Here is a 20,959-nt window from a genome sequence, read left to right as displayed (position 1 = left end):
ATAGGTTCGCAAATCTGGTGTCAACAAATATAATACATTATTTAGAACTGCAAGACTTAGATTCTGCCTTACCTTATATTGATACATCAATTATAATATACATGCAGATCCCACATCCACAGTATTTTACATTAAGTCCGTTCGCTGGATGGAGCTTCACAAACTTGAGGTTGCTCTTTAGTGTCAGATGCCCAAGCTGCACTCCCTTCACCGGGATGCTCCCATTCTTATACTTATTATTCTTATTCACCTATGTCACCTGACTTTTCTTTGTCTCCTGTCCTGCTTCTGGAAGGAAGCTACTGGGAATTTTCTGAACTGTGATTTGCAAGAATATCTTGTCAGAGTTACCTGGGTGATTTATCTGCTGTGAAATTGTTGCCTATATTTCTAACTTAAGATAGTTTTCTCTTTCCCACAATGCATGTTATATCAGCTATTTTATGTCAAAATATATTAGCCATTTTATGTTAATACACTCTAAAACCTACAAACTTCACTGTTGAAACTAAATTTTATTTCCTTGCACTGTATAGTGGCAGACTGAGACAAATCAAAAAGAGAAAGAAGAATGTTTACTACTGAGCTTAGTTAGATTTGAATTATACACCAATGCACCAAGGCTCCTTAGACAGCACCTTCCAAACCCGTGACCCCTACCAACTAGAAGGACAAGGGCAGCAAATGCATGAGAACACCACCACCTACAAGTTCCCCTCCAAGTCACACACCATCCTGACTTGGAACTATATCGCTGTTCCTTCACTGTCGCTGGGTCAAAATCCTGGAACTCCCTTCCTAACAGCACTGTGGGTGTACCTACACCAAATGGACTGCAGCAGTTCAAGAAGGCATCTCACCACCACCTTCTCAAGGGCAATTAGGGATGGGCAATAAGTGCTGGCCTAGACAGCGACGCCCACATTCCTGAATGAATAAAAAAAAATACACAAGCCCTTTTAAAGACTTGGCAGGTAGGTATCACGATTCTTTTGATAGATGGTAGCAATGCTGTGCATAGCCACTCAAAAGCTATTCCATTTTCTATATTTCAGTGCATATTCATAGCTGGCCTAAAGCTATAATCGATAGCTGTTGGCATATCGACCAATTTCAGAAAAAAAGTAATTCTGATACATAATGTTCCTGTCAACATTGCCTTTGCCTGACACTCTGGAGGTTAAGTTTGTGTCCATTTAGTTTGACTCTCTGGCAGTGAATAAGTATCTATATTCCCTTTTGATAATGGTAGGCATCAAGTAGATTTTCACCTTCTGTGACTGGATATAAAACATTGTCAGGGCGCAATGCAGAGAGAAAGATTAGGCTGGGAGGATCCCATGCCCGGTACAGTGCCTTCCCAACTTTGCATTTTGATCATCTCTATTTAATTCTCTTCTCTGAATTGTATCCAGGTGTTAAAGATAAAAATCTACCTCTTGTATGTCCTTAGTCTTTGAAAGGTTAATTGTGAGTATACAACTATTTCCTGACAGCTTCACAGGCTTTTACAGGCCACTGGTTGGTTCAATATTTGGTTTCAGTTTTTCAAATATGCAAGTTTATGTTTTTGGAAGTCAAAATACGAAAGATACGTATTTAGCCTTACTTTGTAGACAAGTTGGTATGCATTAAGGAAAAGTATACTTTACAATTGTATTTTACAGGTGTACCCCACTTTTTAAAAAGCCTTATTTGAGAAGGTTTAGTGTGTGTGTTATTTAACAAAACCTTAATATCAGCCATCTGAATTGAACATCCTACTAATGAAGATTACATAAAACTAGAGCCAAGATATTTCCAATAATCACTTATCAGAGCAGAGTTGACATATCTAAAAATCATGCCTACAACAATATCTTCATTACAATATCCATTCTCACATTTCTTCCTCAGGTACATGTAAAGTCAAAGAATGTGAAATGACTTCAGAAGTATATGATGTTACCTGGACAGTACATTGGATTATATGATAAAAGTAATGTGATAGATAAGGTTTTGAAGAAGCTTTTTAGAGCACACATCGCGTCGGACAACACCAGGAGTAGGTGTTGATGTCGCAGCTTCTATTGCTTTCCTGTTTTCTGTTCATCTTTTTCTCTGGAATTTTCTTGGTTGATCAGTTTATTGTTTGGCAGTACCAACTTTCACCGAAAACTGGAGAAGCCAGTTTTCCTCTGGAGTTGCACCAATTTCTCAGTGCACTCCAGCACATGCAGGAAAATGATTGGGTAAGGAAACATTTCACCCACTCCACTCAGTCTTCCCCACTAGTGGGACTTTCCATCAGAAGTGATAGTGGGCACTGAATATGGCCATCCAAATATAAGTGCACATATTCAAATGATGTGCTTAAATGGGGAACTTCATTTGATATATTGCCCACCTTTAATGCCATAGCAAAGTGGACACAAGGAATATCAATGTGTTCCTACATGGTCTTACATAGTAGTTACAGCACAGAGACAGCTATTTGACCCAACAGGCCCATGTCAGTGTTTATGCTCCATTCACGTCTAACAAGTTTAATAATCAAGAATCTTAAATGTTATACTTTTATGAGGAATCCGTCAGAATTTCATTTAGATTTAGCAAGTTCTACACAATCTCCTCAAAGTTATTGGAACAGAGTAATTACTATCCAACATACAAAAGAACACAATTTTGTACAAATTAGCAATTTGCTCTTTCCACGTAAACAGTAATCCATCATAACAAAAAGAGTTACACGATTCTTCACACACCAAGGATTCTTCTAATTTTTAATTTTGTGTATGTGTTTAGATTCCTGGCTTGCATCATTGATATGGCAGGGTAAAAAGAATACAGGGCACAAAATTAGGCTCGGTATGTGTGTGAGGGTGAGGTGAAGCTATGTTAGGTATGAGTCCTGATTGATAGAGAGTGTTGATAGATGAGTGATAGAAGGTATGGTAAATTGAGGAGTGGCTGAGGCTGGTGTTGCATTTGGTAGGATATGACATTTCAGGACGTATTCACTGACCTTGTCCATTTGTGTGAGGTCATTGAACTTCTTGCGACACGGCATCCAAGTCCTCGGGGTTAGACTCCTGTATTGACCTCCACAGCTACCTTCTCTTACTGCGTGGAATCTTGTGCCATTTGAAAAATTCCAGGCATCGGGACAATTTAAAAGTGGCAACCCTGCAAAGGTCAGAAGTGGCGCCAGCAGTTGCATCCGGGAAGCAGCTAATTAACAGGCTGCCTCTGCGTTCACCATCCAATTAAGGACAGTGGGCAGATACTTGAGGCAGGAGGCCCAATCAGATGGTCCACAGCACTGGATAGCCAGCAGCCTCAGCAGGAGAGGTGGGCGCTGCTGAGACAGGTAGGAGACCGTGAGGGCATCTCAAAATGGAGGCACTCTGTGAAGCGTGCTGAACATGTAAAAAATAAAGAATGTCCATTGCTGTCAGAACCATCAGTGTGGAGGGGGAGCTCTTCCACAGGATTGCTTGTGGGCGCAGATGTAGCCTGCTCATCCCAGAGGCTCCATTATTGGGCCACTGAGAGGAAGTTCCGATATCCCCTGGCCTGCCGCTGGGAGGCCACCTCCAGGTAGCTGCCGAGCTCAGCAGTGGGCGGGTTTGATGTCGGGAAGATGCCAGTGGGTTCTGGAAATGGTCTCTAACTGGGGCCTTAATTGCCAAAATTGGCTGCGGCCTCGTGAAGTAGGTTGCTAGTTCCCATGGCAGCTGCTTCCAGATAGATGGCACAGAGGTGGGAACACATCGGTGAACTGGCCCGACGCATAAACACCCACACCCCTGTCTCCAAAGCCATTTCCATTGGTCTGATAAGATTTTGCCTACTGTTTTGCCAGTGACGCTCACATTCCATAAACGAATAAAAATAGCCCTCTAAGTCTTTACCAAGAGAATATAATTGATCACGAGGGGGGCAATTGATTACATTCTTTCTGAGACTGCTGAAATTTTAAAAAATTGCACTGTTACTCAGAAGGCGGCAAGCCATACTCTTTTGCTGCACATGCCCAAAACCTACAACACTGATTTCCTAGCCTCCCTCACACATTCAGGAATCCCAAAAAGTTCTCACCCAAATTATTTGAGATAGTAGCCAGAATGAATTTCAAATTATTCTTATCTCTTCCTATCTTTGTCTTTCTGCTTTCTTCTCCATTTCTCTCTCTTTCATGCTCTTTCTCTCTGCGAATAGCCCTCTAAATGGCTTTCAAAACTTACATGAACAAAGTTCACAGTTTATGCTTCACCTTATTTGGAATATTGAAGTAAAATCAATTCGAAGTTATTGTTATAGCCTCTAACATTGAGTGCTACACAGTTTTACATTAGGGTTCATAATGATGTATGATGGGAGGAAGGATGGGCACAACCAATTTTGTTGGATCAAAATCCTGAATCCTAGAGGAAACATATTTTATTTTTGTGCTTTTAAACCCACATTTTCTGACACACTGTGCAATCCTTGGCAATAACTATAAGCAAAATAACGTAAATCTGACATGCACATCTTCACAACCCTTCAGCAGGCCACATGCAAACACATTCTCCTTTTTGCAGGACAAACTGGCGCACAATAAGAGGGTGCAGACACAAGGAGGGCCACCATCCCTATATGTGCTGTCCGTAATGGATGAGGCAGCAGTTGAATTAGTGAGCAGAGGACAGGTCCAGAACTACTGGTGAGTTCAGAGGTCATGTTCTTCTGCAGGCTATGTGGCCACTTTAGCCTCCTTTTCCATTCTCACTAAATTCTGTCTCTCTCACATTCTGAGATGGGTTTGGAGGCGGGAGGGCCCATAAAATCCAGCCCCTTGTGTCTGTCTTAGTTGTTCTTTTGCATAATCAGGTACCACTACAAGGTGCTACCCCAATAACTAAAACATCAGAGGCAGAAGGTTGCTGATCATTCACTAGAGATGGCTGTAGCCAGTGACCTCAGAGCTCTGGCCCTAAACTGCCTTATTACTGACTCAGCAGCAGCCAAGGCAATCTACAACAAACATGGTTACTGATTGAGGGACTGGCAGGGGATGTGTGCTGTCATCCTGAGAGAAGAGGGTACATGTCTCTTCCATGGTGCCACTGCCACTCCACTTGAGCTGCAGCTCAGCACTTGCACTGGTCTACATGAGAAAGGACAGCAGGAGTGATATGACAGTCTGAAAGTTCTTATCCATGCTTTCCTTCATGCCTAGCCAGCTGTAAGAGATGTTTGAACCCAGATGCAATCTAAGCTTCCATCAAAGCTGTCAGAGCTGTCACCAAGGGCTTCAAAATTGAGGACTCTACAGCAGTCTGCATAGAGGTGACCACACGCTCCATGATTGACTGTATTGTTTTTATGCCATGCAACACAGGTGGGCCTCAACACTTCTATACTATACAACATTGTTTGCAGGCTCACTGGCAGCCATTGGCTTGAGCAATTGTTGGTCCACAAGCATCAACCTTCTTCTGTAGACTTGGCCCTTGAAGTCAACACCTGCACTATCTGAAGAAGGGATGGGATACAGGCTTGACCTTCTGGCTATCTGGTTCCTGTGTGGTCCTATCTCGATGTCTGTGCTTCTGCATAATTATGCCCAATGAATCTCCCGGTGCAGGCCACTCTAACTGATTTCTAAACTACAGAGGCTGCTAATTTCTTAGCAGGTGCCTGCAAGGATGTCAGGTGACAATGCAACTGCAGGAGGACTGTCCTCTTTGTTGCGGTTGGCTAAGAGCTAATAAGGTGTAACTCCTACTTGCATCTCTCTGCTGGGCCCCGCATCCTTGTCTTCTGAGCATGCACAAGCTTTCCCTCCAGCAATTCTCATCACACACCTCCAATCACAACAATGCATTGCACTGTACCTCCTTCTGCTGTTACTTGCACAATCTATTTCTCTACAGTCCTCAAATTGCTCCTTACAGCTCCTCACACCTGTGACATCTTTCACATGTCATCCATACTATTTTATCCTGACATGTTACTTGTAATGGACCTCAAAAGAGAGACAAATGACAATGGTTAGAATTTAGTGGGAAGCAGGGGTCGGCAACATGTCCGTACACGGACACCAGTGTCCATGGTAAAAAATTTTGAGGTCCATGACTGGTAATTACAGGGATGAAAAATTTCTACCAAATGGCGAATTTCTGACATTGGGATTTTGAATATCTGCCATTGGCTTCTGCTTTTCGACCAGACCGGTTAAAAAAAAATTGCAAATGTCAGTTACAAAGCTGACATGTGCTCAGAACAGGAACAACGCTTTTGAACTTAGGATAGATTCGTGATTTTCTGTTGGGTCCTAATTTTTTTTAAAGAATCGTGATGGTGGCAGCTGGGCGGAGGGTTCATCGCCACGTGATTTTGCCAGGGGCGGGATAGGCCACTGGGATTTAACCAGCGATGGGGTTGCCTCTGCCACGTGTGGATGGCGCCTTGTAAAACGAGGCGCATTCCCTGTGGGCTTGGGGGGGGCGCAGGGGTCTCTCCTTCATGGGCAATCTGTCGCGCATGGAGGATCCTCACTGGCAAAACCTACAACTCCATGCCCCCCTCCCCTTGGACTTCACATCCATCCTCCCACACCACCTCGCCAGGGTCTTTTCACCTCACTTACCTGAGGTCCTGGGTTCCAGCGCTGGGCCCGCATCCAAGACCTCTGCAGTACTGGCAGTGGCCAATGCTCCTTGGTGGCACTGCCGATACTGCTGAGCTGCCGGCCCTGTGATTGGCTGGCAGCTCTTGGAGATGCAATCCCTGTCTTTAAAGGGACGGGGATCCTGGCATGGGACACTTCGGCTTCAAGACACAGGACGATCACTCGGGGTTGGGGGCAGGGGGTGCACAAAGAGGCGGAGGTGGGGTTTCCTCCCACCTTTTCGGTCTGGTGCTGGAAGCCCCGCCTCCTCCACAAAACACAGCCCTGAGAGTTTACAGAAAGGTGACATTCCATTTCCAAATTACAGTGCTTTCAAATGGAAAATGAACCATTTTGAAGCAGTTTCATGTTTTGCACAGTTCCTATGTGTTGATTTGTGTTTCACCATGACTAGTGACATGATAGAAATACTCATCTGGAGAGTGGAAGGTTTGATAGTATGAGGGCCTGCTGATGCAGGAGGGAGGAGTGGGTTAATTAAAGCCAAATGTTCCTTGATGATCTGCTAACGTACAGCTCTAGTAGCTATCAGGATGGATGGCTCTTGCTCTTCCTTGGCATCCTGCACTTCCTGCTCCTCTACGCCCACCTCTCCAGGTGCTTTTACAGGTGCCCCCTTTGCTGAGCAAAGTTCTGGAGTTTGCAGCAAACTGAAGTGAATCAGTAAACTCTCTTGGGTCTATTCTGCAGGACATGTTCAGATCAATCTAAAGAACAGAACCCTCGGTTTCAGAATGCCAATTGCATGCTCAATTGGAGCTCTGGTAGAGACATGGTCCTGTTAGTCGCATTCCTCTGTATCTGTGATCAGCTTTCAGACATTTGTCATAAATGTGTTCAGGACATATCCTTTGTCCCCAACCAGTCAGTCTGATACCTGATGGTCTGATTGGAATAGGGGAGGGACTGAGGATTGGTACATGATGATAGAATCATGACAACTGCCAAGAATTTAGTAATTCCTTGGTGCTCATTTTTCCTTTATTTAAAAGTTGTTGTCCTATTGTTCTAATAATTCATTAATACACCAGTGCCTGCTACATCATTAATTTGTATTTTTGGTATGCCTGCTGCTCTTTAAACTTCATATCTCAGGCTATCATTTCTCCTTTCATTTGCTAGTGCCCGCTGCTGTAGAGGCTCAAGGGGTTGAAGGGCCTCCTCTTGTTTCTATGTTTCCATGTGTTAACATTTAAATTTGCTGGTGTTCATTGACCAATCGATCTATGAATTTATTGATTCAGCAGTGGCTGTTTATTCATTGATCAATGTCGTTTGCTTTGCTGTGTTCTCCTGTTCATCAATAATATGTTTTTGTTATCGGGAATAGTAATAGTGATTTGTATTGGGTTCTGTTTTCCTATTGCCATTGAATCGTGCATAAAAACAATAAAAAAAAATGTTGTAGTTTAAGTTTTCAAGGTTGATCCATTAATTTTGCATTTCCATTCAACTGTGGTAATGATTTCTGTTGAACACTGTTTTAGTTATACATTACATTTTTCGGCACAACATCGTGGGCCGAAGGGCCTGTACTGTGCTGTACTGTTCTATTACATTCTTTGGCAGTATTGAGAGAAACATTACAATTCAGCATTGGTCTTGACTACCCACAGATAATGCCACACCAGACTGACTGGGATATAAAAATGTATATTGCATGATCCTAGGAATGCCACATCTCAGGAATCATATCTTTTTACACACAGACTGCTGTGTCACACTTGCCTTTGATCAGCTCAATGTTCCTGTTTCTAAAGGAGCAGCAAATCAAAAGAATATACTAATCAGCAATAGCAACTAGGAATGAAAACCACAATTCATGAAGTTCAAAAGTGGCTAATAAGTAACAACTACCAATAATTAAAGGAACAATCAAATTGCGACAAAGATTTGCTGCAAGTTCTTTCAGCTGCCATCTAGGATTCAGCCAACTAAGAAGCTATTTCTGCAGATAACATTTATAGCATGATAAAGATATAAAAAAAACAAATTGTTATGGACAGGAAAGAGATGATAGGGATGGCTTCCCCTTTTCACCACTCGACTGACCAAAGACTGCGAGCTGGATTTTATGGGCCCCTCCCCCCAGAGGTGGGGTCAGAGGCGGGGAGAGAGGTGCCCATAGAATCACGACGGAGGTCGGAGGGCCTGTCACTGCCCCGTCACCAATCGATTTTGGTGCAGGCGGGATAGACCAATGACAGCTTTCTCATCCAGAGACCAATTGAGGCCCTTAAGTAGACTATTAATGGCCACTTAAGGGCCTCTTCCTGTTGCTACTAGGATCTAATCAATGGCAGGGGTGCCTCCATCGTGGGCAATCTGTAGCCTATGGAGGACCCCGGCTGGCAAAACTTCTACCTCCATGGATCCCATCCCCCTGAACTTCACGCCCACCCTCTTACCTTCCTTCTGGACTGGTTCCAGCCACCCCACCTCACTTACCTGAGGTCCGGGGTCCAAGCGCTGGGCCTGGGTCCAAGGCCTCTCCAGTACAGGCAGTGGCCACCATTAATGGTCATGCTGTCGATACTGCTGAGCTGCCGGCTCTGTAATTGGCCAGCAGCTCTTGGAGGCGGAATCCCCATCTTTAAAGAGATGGGGTTCCCAGCGCAGGACACTTAGCCGGTAAAATGATAGAGGATAGCTCTGGGCGAGGGGCACGCAAAGGCCGAGGTGGGGTTCGCTTTGCCTTTTTGGCCCATGCCAGGAGCCCCGCCTCCTCCATAAAATCCAGCCCAGCATGTTTAAAAGAAGTGTTTTAACCCCCTAAGTGCTTTAATTCTCAGGAAGTTTCATTGGCAAAACTCTGGTACAGTTTCTCAAGTGCAGAGTTCAAGGCCAACTCCAGTCTCTTTGTTAGGCAGCGTCCTTTCTCATCTCTTTGATGTCATAGAAGTGTTTTTGTCTGTCTGCCGAGAATATACCTCATTAAAACACTTACCAGAAACCTGGTTTCTGTCATGTGACCAGAGCATCTCTTTCCATTGCCCTCACCAATAGTTTCTGATGGTTAGACCATTGTCAGACAATGGATTCCTGGTATCACACATCCATATGCATCTTGATAAAACAGAGTTTTCACACCCATTCTGTGGATTTCAGGCTTGTACCCTAACTGTCTACAGCAGTATTGTGAACCCTTTTCTTTAAAATTAGTTGGAGAAATGCAGCGATTACCACAGGAAAGGCCGGTTACATTTTAATGACTTCTCAAAGATATGTCCAGAGATGAAAGAGAGACTTGTGAAGAGGAGCACAATATGAAAATTTGCTGAAAACATGAATAAGGAACATTGTTAACTTTGAAGATGACTATAAGTTACTTTATAGATTAATTGATTGGGCAGATAGACACCAATTAAGTTTAATGCAGAGAATTGGAATGCAGAGAAATGTGAAGTGATCTATTTTGGGAGGAAGAATCAGAAGAGGGCACCGAGACAATATTTTACAAGGGAGTCAAGGAGGAGGGATACCTCAGGATTCAGTTTTAAAGCTGGAAAAGAAAGTACGTGAGATCTGGATCTTATAAGTAGGAGGATGAAGTACAAAAGCACAGAGGTAATGCTAAGCCTGTACAAATCATTTGTTTGGTTGCAGTTAGAATATTGAGAGAGAAATTCAACTGATGGTATTTGTTTTTTTCATGTAAAATGGGCTTTAGACATTTGAACTTTATGTTATGATCTGCTGTGGAATTCCAATCTGGACTGGAAGTATGTTGGATGCTATGTTGACATGGGCAATTTTTAGTCATCCAGGGTAGCTACCTGAAGACAGTGGGTCCAGTGCCTGGTTAAGGATCTTTCTGCCAAAATTAGGAGTACTAGATTTGGTCATTCCTAAATTAATGAAGTGGTGAACCCAAGAGTAAGGATATAAATGGATTGAGAATTCAGCATTACTGAATGAATTAATCCATGAATCAACAAATCAATGAATTAACAACAAATCAATGAATTAATAGAGTAGCAGGAGTCAATGAAGTATCTGAACAAACAAATTGATGAATAGAATAACAGGCCCAAGTGAATGAATGATCTCCTTAGCCTCCTTCCAAGGTTCCTATCATCATAAATGCTAATATCTGGCTTATTCAGTTCAATCCACGTGACACTAAGAAGTGCTGGAGTACACTGGATAAAGCAAAATTTGCGGGCTGTGATAACATCTGGGCTGCTAGTGCTAATGACCTGCATAATAACTAGCTGGCCCTTGAGCCAAGCTTTTACAGTGTAGTCATGACACTGATATCTACCCAACAATGTGAAAACTGTCAAAGTACGTCCTAACACCAAAGTCCGGACAAATCTTACCCAATCAGTTCCTGTTGTACCAATCTCCTCCCAATTATCAGCAAAGTCATACAACAAGTCAACAAAAGTGACACCCAGGGTGCGATTTCCATTCTGGTGTCATGGTCACTTCAGGGTCTGAACCTCGTACCGCTGCGGCAATGCGCGTGTGTTGTAATTTTAATATGTAAAAGCATTAATTTGCCCACGCTGCAATCGCCAACCAGTTAGTGGCGGCGGATGCAGGAAGGAGGTGGGACATAGACAACAGTGGACCCAATTTAAAAGGTGGGCGGCAACCATTCCTGAGGTTGCCATTAGTCCAAAGGATGGAAGGAGCAGCATAGCAGAGGGAAGTGGGAAGGGAAGGTGCCAAGTCAGCCCCCTATTTTTCTGGCACCTCACTGGAGGTGCTGCTGGAGGTGGTGACTGAGCGTAGAAACATCCTGTTCTCTGCTAGTGGCAACAGAAAGCCTGCAAGGCTCACCAAGAGCGCATAGCTGGAGGTGACTCATATGGTCAGGAGCACAGGAGTGATGAGGTGGAACTGGGTACAGTGGCAGGAAATGTTTTAATGACCTCTTAAATAAAAGCAAAATGCAGCAGATGCTGGAAATCTGAAATAAAAACAGAAAGTGCTGGAAGAAGAACAGCTGTTCATTATTCTGCCATTAACACTCTCTCTGGACAAATGCTTTGTCTTTTACTACAACTACTACTACTCCCTTTCCTTTTTTTCCATGTATCTTTGTCATTTAATCTCTCCTGCCCTCCACCCTATCACAGACCTTCCCTTTTGTTCTTCTCCACCCCCCCCCCCCCACCGCCAACCCTTTCACTTGCTCAAAACCTATTACGTTTCTAACCTGAAACGTTAAATCTGTTTCTCTCCCCACAGATGCTGCCAGACCTGCTGAGTATTTCCAGCGCTTTCTGTTTTTGTTTTAATTACCTCCTCATGTCTGGGAAGGTGAGTCCAAAGATAGACCCAGATGGCATGTTTCCTGGTCAGCAGTCACCAGAGTGCAGAAGAGAGGAGCATCCAGAGGGTGCATAGAGATCTCCTGGCTATGGGAGAAAAGAGTGCACAGCAGCCTTGATGACCCAGAAGCATAAGAGAGAACCTGAGTGCTGTTGGAGCGGAGGTTGGAGTGCAGACTGCAGCTGCAAATACAAATGAAAAGCTGCCAGTGGTGAGGGAGAGAAGCATTGTCCTAATGTCATCTTTCTTCACCTTGCAGGCCTAATGGGAGATGAACACCAGGGAGAACTAGAGGGCGTGTCTGAATGGTGGGCTGCCCCAGCTCGCATCGCTGATGCACTTTGAGAAGCTAGCCCTTAATGTGGCCAGAATGTCAAGCTACAGGGATGCTGGGGATGGAGTAAGTGGAAACCACCATAGACAGAGTGAAAATAGCTCAACGTCTCCAGGTTCAGAGGATGCATGGCAATGCTCCACATTCAGCCAGTTGTCAATATATATGCTATTGTTTCATTATTTTAAGCGGCAGAGGGATCTGTTGACTCTCCCGATCTCTCATCATCTTCTCTTATGTCTCCCACAGGCAGAGGGGCAGGAGCCCACATAAAGGCAACAAGTTCCCGAGGAGTCAGAGGAAGAAGACATATCAGAGTCTGAATCATCACACCTTTCTAGTGCATCCTCCACTGACGCAGATACTCGCATCTCGTTGAGTTCTCGTGCGGTTTTAGAAATGGTGTCACAGGGTGAATTGCATATCATTTCAGAGCTGGAGGATTCTGGGCAGGCAGAATCAGCTGTGAGCAGCCTCCTCAGAGGATAAAGGACAGGTACAGCACTGTTCAGCATGGTCGAGATGTAAAGCCTCGGGAGTCACGAAACAGGTGGCTCTGACGGAGAATCGGCGTGAGATGTGTACCCACATGTCGGAGTTACCTGAGGCTCTGCAGAGTCAAAGGATGAGAATGGAGGAATCTATTCTTCTTATGTGCTCCACCATGTCTCAGTGCTTTGAGTACGTGAGCTGCTCCATTGAGAGAGTGGCCAACATCTTGGAGAGACATCTGTGGCATCTCTCAGAGTGGATGCAGGAACAGCACACTGATGTGCAAGGAATGCATGCCGCAGTCAGCAGCATTGCACATGCCACAATAAAACATGGAGTGGATACCAGCTGCGCCCCAGCTAGTGCTCAACTTTAGTGATCAACGGCGCCATGAAAGGGCTGTGGAGACATTAGATGATGATGAAAGGTCCACCTTTCACTGGGTCCGTCATCATTATCCACCTCTATGGCCCCTCTGAGGGAAGAAGCATCTATAGAATCATGCCCTGTGACAGAAGCTGCCTTCACAATGTTGCCGGTGCAGCAACTTTTGGAGATGCTCCTCCCACCCCGACACCTCCACACTGAGGCTGATCGCCACGGCCATCACAGGCCCAGGCAGGCACTAGCCACCTCATCCTCAGCCATAGGAGGATGCACTCAAAGGAATGGCCATGAGTGCAGGCCGTGTTGATGCTGTCACTTTGTGGGTCACCTGGGTGTCTCTGCTATAAATAATAGTGAACGATCAAGCGATGAATGACTGGGTATGTTGTTACACTAAGGCAGACATGTGCGTTTCTATTTCATCATGGCAAGACACATGAAAATGGGAAATAAATGTTGCCAAACCAATGGAGTGTGCAGGGGAAGAGTGTGTCAGATGGAGACTCTGGAGCCTTGCAGTGTTTGTGCCACTGAAGGTTGCTGACTTTTGATTAATTGATGGTTGCTGTCACTCAGTTGAAGGAGACTCTCCTCTCCAAATGTCCTGCAGACTGATTCTCGCTCAGGTCAAATGTCTCTGCATCAGAGACATATGTCCCTGCCATCCTAATGAGCACTCGGCCTCCCGAGCCTGCCACAGTGGCATCACTGAAAAGTATGGAGATTGCTCTCGAATTATCCTTCAACCTCCTCCTTGTCCTCGGCTTCCTCCTTCTCTTCCTCGTCTTCATCCCCTCCGAGGAGCTGTGCCGTTCAAGGGCTTCACCATCCTCAAGGTCTACCCCTCTCTGGAGGATCATGTAATGGAGGACTCAGCAGACCACCACAATGCATGAGATACTTGAGGGAGTGTACTGCAGAGCACCACCTGACCAGTCAAGACATCTGACCTTCATTATCAGAAGGCTGATGGCCTGCTCCATGTTGACCCTTGTGCTCAGGTGGCATCAGTTGAAGTGTCACTCAGTTTCCATAGCAGGGTAACGCACTGGAGACATCAGCCATCTCTACAAGGGTTAAGCCTTATCCTATAGCAGCCAGCTACTGATTTCCAATGGCTTCATGAAGAGCTGCGGCACCTGCGTGTGCCAGAGCATAAAGGCATTATGGCAGCTTCCAGAAAAATGTGCACACCTGTAGAAAGAACTTCCTCTGGTCGCATGACAGCTTAACGTTTAGGGAGTGGAATCCCTTCCAATTGATGAATCTCCCTGGCTGGTCAGTCGGCACCTCAATGGCTTCACGGATGCAATCGGTGATCCCTTGCACCTGAGGGCATCCAGCGAGAGAGGCAAATCCCACTGCACTTTGAGCTTGAGTGCCACTGTCCACCTTGAATACAATGTATTCCCTGTCCTTTCAGACAGAGAATCTGTCGCCTCCATGATGCAATGATGTGCTGCTGACTGTGAGATGCCACAATGTCTGCTGCTGCACCTGGAAAGGAGCCAGTTGCAGGAAACTGCAAGGCCACTGTGACGCTTAAAGCCACGGGAAAGCCATGGTAATGGTTCCTGTGAACCCTCGGATGGCCCTCAATGGTCAGCAACATCTGCCTGGACAGGCACAGTGTTCTGTGGCGCTGAGGCTCCGCCATGTCCAGGTAGTTTCTCCTTTGGCAGCGGACCCTATGCAGAGGGTTTCACCTCCATTGCCTTCTTGAATCTCGTTCCTCAACCCTGTGCCCTACTGCCCAAGGGTCTGTCTCTGCTCTTGCAGATGCTGCTCCCCATCGCTGGTTGGACCAAGCTCAGATTAGCTTGATCCCATTTCCTTTTATGTCCTTCCTTTCCATTGAAAAATGGAGTCTTTCAGAAGCCTCCCGTCATGAGCACCAGAGATTCATAAGCAGAAGGACCCATCCAGCAATGCACACCACCACCCCCCACCCACCCAAAATGACCTTGTCAAGAGTGCAGAGATTTGAAAGGTAATTCTCACTGAACACAACTGTTTACCTCTGAATGAGGGTCTTCGCTGACCCTTCCCTCTTCAATGTTGCCTCTTGCTGCTGTCCTGTTGTTCCAGCTTGCTTCCCACTGTGTCACCCGCCACCTCCTCTTCACTGTTATGGTTGGGACCCTGCATGGATCCCACACCTTAAAAAGAAAGTTCAAAACTGGAACTTAACAAGCTGACAAAAGTATCGTTAGAGACTTAGCAGTTTGGGCTGGTTGCCTCTTCTGGCTCCCGTTGCAGCCTTTGGAGCGTGCCAGTTTTGCGTTGGGAAACCGTTGACACTGGGGGTGGGTTTAAGCGAGCACCCAACCCGATCCCACCCTCTCAAACAAATAAAAATCCCACTCCCACTCACCAATAACCCACTTGTTGACTCTCAGTTTTGGTTCAGAATCACTTAGGTCCAGACCATATCATAGTCTTGACAGAAACAATAATGCAAAAGTGAAATGCAAAAGGAAAGGTGAGACCACCTGTGCTTGACAGCAAGGCAGTGTTCAACTGAATTTATTATTAAGGAGCCCTAGGAAAGCTAAGGTTAATAGGGATCAATCTGAAATTTCTACAGTGGCTGGAGTTATATCTGACAGCCAGGTACATGGCTGTGTTTGTTAGTAGCCAATCATCACAGCCTTGGCCAGTTGTTTTGTCCCAAACATCTTCAGCTGCTTCATTAATTACCTTCCTTTTGTTACAAGGCCAGGAGTAGGACTGTTCATTAATGATTATACAGTTTCCAGCCCTATTCATAATTCCACCAAAAATTAAGCACTGATCCCAGCCGACAGCAAGATCTGGACCGCATTGAGGTTTGGGTTGATAAATGGCTGGTAATATTCATGTGACACAAGTGTGAGGTAATGGCTATTTACAACAAGAGGCTCAAACAACTCCCCTGACCTCCAATGGCATGACCATTGCTGAGAACTCATATCAACACAATCATAACAGTGGCAGGGTTGAGCCCGGGTACTCTGCAACACGATCACCTGCTGTGTGTTCAATGCCTCTCCACCAACTAATAGGCCCACGTCAGAGTGTGTTGAGATAATCACAATTCCCTGGATAGGTAAAGACCCAATAACTATCAAAAAGTTCAACATCATCAAAGATAAAGCTGTTTACTTGATTGACACTTCTACCATTGAATGAAAAATCCATCACTTTCCACCAACAGCATACATAAGAACATAAGAAATAGGCGCAGGAGTAGATCATTCAGCCCTTCAAGCCTGCTCCACCATTCAATATAATCATGGTTATTTCAACTCCGCTTTCCTGCCCACCTCTCACATCCCTTGATTCCCCAAGAGATTAAAAATCTATTTATTTCAGTTGTGAATATAGTGAACTATGCAGCATCCACAACCCTCTAGAGTAGACATTTTCAAAGATTCACACCCCTTTGAGTGAAGACATTTCTCCATTTCCTGAGGCTGTGCCCCAGCCAGGAGAAATAGCCTCTGAGTGTTTACCCTATCAAGCCCTTTCGAATTTTGCATGTTTCAATGAGATCACCTCTCATTCTTCTAAACTCCAGAGAGTGTAGGACTACTTTACTCAGCCTTTAATCATAGGACAACTCTTTCATCCAAGAAACAATCTCATGAACCTTTGCTGTATCGCCTCCAGGGCAAGCATATCCTTCCTTAGATATGGGGACCAAAACAGAACATGATACTCCAGATGCAGTCTCAACAAAGCCCTGTATAATTTTAGTAATGTTTCCTTATTCTTGTACACCAATCACCTTGCAATAAAGGTCAACATGCCATATGCCTTCCTAATTATTTGCTGTACCTGCTTGCTAACTTTCTGTGTTCCTTTTACGAGTAAACCCAAGTCTCTCTGAATATCAACATTTAAAAGTTTTATGCTTCTTAAAAAAAAATTCTGCTTTTCTATTCTTACTACCAAAGATAGTAACTTCATAATTCCCCATTTTCTCGTCCATCTGCTACCTTGTTGCCCACTCAGTTAACCTGTTTGTATTGTCAGCAAACTTAGATATATGACTCTTGGTTTCTGCATCTAAATCATGAATATAGATTTTAAATGGCTGAGGCCCCACCACTGATCCTTGTGGCATTCCACTCGTTGCTGCCTGCCAACTTGAAAATGCCCCATTTATCCCTACTCTCTGCTTCCCTGTCTGGTAAGGTCAGGGGATGGGGTTTGTACCATCAGACAAAGGCTGTTTAAACAACAGAATCACAGAACTTGAAGTTTGGGCTAAAAATGCACCCACTGTTAGAATTCGGGGAACTTAAACAGCAGAAGAGAGGATTTAGTGGGGAGCAGGAGCAACAGATGGCAGCAGATGGCCACAGATAGACATGAACAATGAAGAGCTCCAAGGGAGCTTACTGCTCAGGAGCCATCTTAATCTAGATCTCGAACTTCTTTGAAACTTAACCTCAAATTTCTGGACTTATCTCAACACCAAGAGGATGCTTTTGCTCTGGACTACACTGGTTATAATGTAAAATGCAATTTTGTCTCTGAATTACTGCTCTGTTGTGATATTTAAAGTAACTTTGATCAGTTTACTTCCCTTCTCCCACCATGAATGTTATTAAGAGATTTCAATCTCCTGCTGAGCCTGTGACTGACCACTGGTACACTGTTTTTTCTGCTTCAGCCTATTCCTGGCCAGAAAATCACTTGCCTGCACTGAGTTCACTTCTAAGTGATCTACAGTCAACTCAGACTGACCACCTCAGGGCATAGTAGCTGAAGGGCTCGGAGGATGAATGTGGCAACCTGGATGTGGGAAGCAGCAACCTGTAACTGCTCCCTTTGCACACCTGGAGGACAAGATCACACCCACTTTTGTGCCAACCTTGAGCTGTGCTGGTGGTGCTTTCAATATTAACAACATCAAGAGCTAATGGCTAAGGGAGGAAACCCGACAAAATCAGGAGTGCAGCCCTACTAGGCAATTGGCGTTTCCCTCAAGTTAGCACCTTCCAGTAACTCCTACAACTGAATAGGCCCCAGACGTATAGATTTTTGTCTTTCTGCTGGACACCAGCCTACGAGGTCGAGAGGAAGGAGGGGTGCAGCTGCACCTCCTAAAACCATGCCTAGGCTACGTAGCAAACAAAGAAAGATAACTTTTGGCTTGGAAGCTGGCATGTGAGGACTATGTGTCCTGGAATGGACAGCGACCTACACTCCACAGCTAGTGTACGCAAAACAGCCCTGATTGACCGTGAGCTACACAAGCTTGGTATCGACATTGCCGTTCTACAAGATACCAGATTAGCCAACACAGGCTCTATTCGAGACGATAATTACACCTTCTACTGGCATGGAAAGAGTGCTGAAGATCGCCATGAGCATGGTGTAGGCTTTGCAGTGAGCAACCGACTGACACAGTCAATTGAGCCTCCAGTAGCAATCTCGGAGTGCCTCATCTCCCTGTGGTTATTATCCAATGGAGGTACAGTCAACATCATATGCATCTACACACCAACTTTGAAGGCCAGCATCTCAGATAAAGAGCATTTCTTTGACTCCCTAGGTGATGTTTGAGGAACATTCCAAATGGCGAGAGGCTATTCATCCTGGGTGACTTCAACGTACATGTTGGGGCAGAGAGTGACTCATGGTCAACGTACATCAGTCATTATGGGGTGGGCAAGATCAACAATAACAAACAATACCTTCTTGAGCTTTGTGTCCTGAATGAACTCTGCATTCCCAACACCTTCTTCCGGGGCAGACATCGCCTCAAGGTATCATGGTGTCACCCAAGATCTGGTCATTGGCACCAACTAGATCTCGTCATCACGAGGAGGCGTGGTCTGCCCAGTGTTCTTCACACCCACACCTACCATAGTGCAGATTGTGACACCGACCACACCCTTATCAGCAGCAGAGTGAAGGTGCACCCCTGAAAGTTCCACAGCTCCAAACACAATGGCCTGCTACACATCAACATCCCTTGCATGAGCAATGATACCAAATACTAGCACTTCAAACTGTCGCAAGAACATTTGCTACCCACCAAATCTTTAACGGGAAGCACCGATGCTGGCATCGATGGAGCTTGGAAGTCACTAAACACAATCATCTATGAAGCAGCAGAAGCATCATTTGGTAAAGGCAGAACCTGCAACAAGGGCTGGTTTGAGGCCTACTCAGCTGAGATGATATCTGTCATTGATGCAAAAACAAAGCCTACATGATGCACAACATAAACCCAACAGCCAAGACACTGCATGACCTGAACGTAGCCAAGACAGTTGTGCAAAGAAGAGGAAGATACTGTGCAAACAAACATTAGGTCAGTTTATGTCAAGAAATCCAAACTGCATGTGACAAAGGAAATCTACAAGCTCTGTGCGAAGGAATCAAGAGGGTGCTTGGCCCTGCCAATACCAAAGTTACTCCCCTGAAGTCGGCAGATGGTGAAGTATTCAACGACAGAAGTAAACTGATGTCCCGCTGGGCTGAACACCACTGTACTTCTGTGAGACAGACAGCTCCCAGACTGTGCTCGATGCTCTCCTGCAAATTCCTGTCATGGATGAGTTAGATGAACAGCCCTCATCATTGGAGCTTGAGAAGGCCAAAGACTGTTTAGCAAACAGAATGGCATCTGACAATGATGGAATCCTCATGCATTTTTCCCCTAGTCATATTTCTCATTTCTTGTGAAAATTAAAAAATGGGAGGCATGGAGAAGTGAGCAGAGGACATGCCCTTAGACAGATCATCACTACAAAACAAATGCAAACTCCAGAACATTGTCCCCTGAAAATACACTGAATACCTACAGGAAGATAGAAGAGAACATTGGTTCATTAGACTCATCTTCAAGCATAAATGCCAATGTAAAAAGGGGTTAAGTTTCAGATAGTACTGGCAATGCAGATGAGAAATATATAGATCAAAGTGTCCATCAACATTCCAAATGGCTTGTAATGGTGTAGAACAATATCAGTCAACTTTTAGAGGCTGTGTCGGCTTTAAAATAAGTTACTGCTCATAAATATTAACCAATATATCTACAAGAGAGTCTCAATATGTCTATTGGGGAGAAGGAGGAGAATTATAGATGTAAACTTGCCTGCATCAGTTGAATAGATCCCTAGATTTTTTTCAGAGTGCAACACCATCGATTATTAATATTCCAAAGAACCAAACTGAAATGCATTATTTGTATTTTTATTTGCATATATCTCTTGTAAACAGTCAAAGTAACCCATTGTTTAATATGCCTGCTGGGAAATGAGCAACTTCTTCTATAAGTAAACATTAAAAAAAATGTTTTTGATTAATTGGAAGATTACCAGTTAATGCGAGTCTACATAAAAACTTACTGTCGCTGCACTGCACATCTGTCAGAAACTAGTGAATGAACTGAGAATGCATAATCAGCTTGTGCACAATGAGCAATAGAAATGAAAGACTACGCTCCAATCTGAAAAACCACAAGAGACATTTTCAATTGCAGCTCAGCACTGTGGCCAACAATAAGTTAATTAGATAAGTCACACTTCATGAAGTTACCTGAAATGTCAATATCAATAGTTTTCTTTTATTATTTTCTAAAGCAGACATGTATTGGGAATTGTTCTGTAATGTTTTATTATTTATCAAAAGAATTTGAATTGTAAGGAATTAGATTAGAATCTAGAAATCCACAAGGAATTGGGCTGGGGAAATCTCATTAGCTTTTGACATTACCATTCTTGCAATATTATATTTGTGATTGGCACATTCATTGTGTCTACACTATTGATTGCAGGACTGATATGTTTCAGTTAAATAAAGTA

Source organism: Heterodontus francisci, chromosome 6 (assembly GCF_036365525.1).
Source record: "Heterodontus francisci isolate sHetFra1 chromosome 6, sHetFra1.hap1, whole genome shotgun sequence".
NCBI lineage: Eukaryota > Metazoa > Chordata > Chondrichthyes > Heterodontiformes > Heterodontidae > Heterodontus > Heterodontus francisci.
This window is presented reverse-complemented; position numbering follows the sequence as displayed.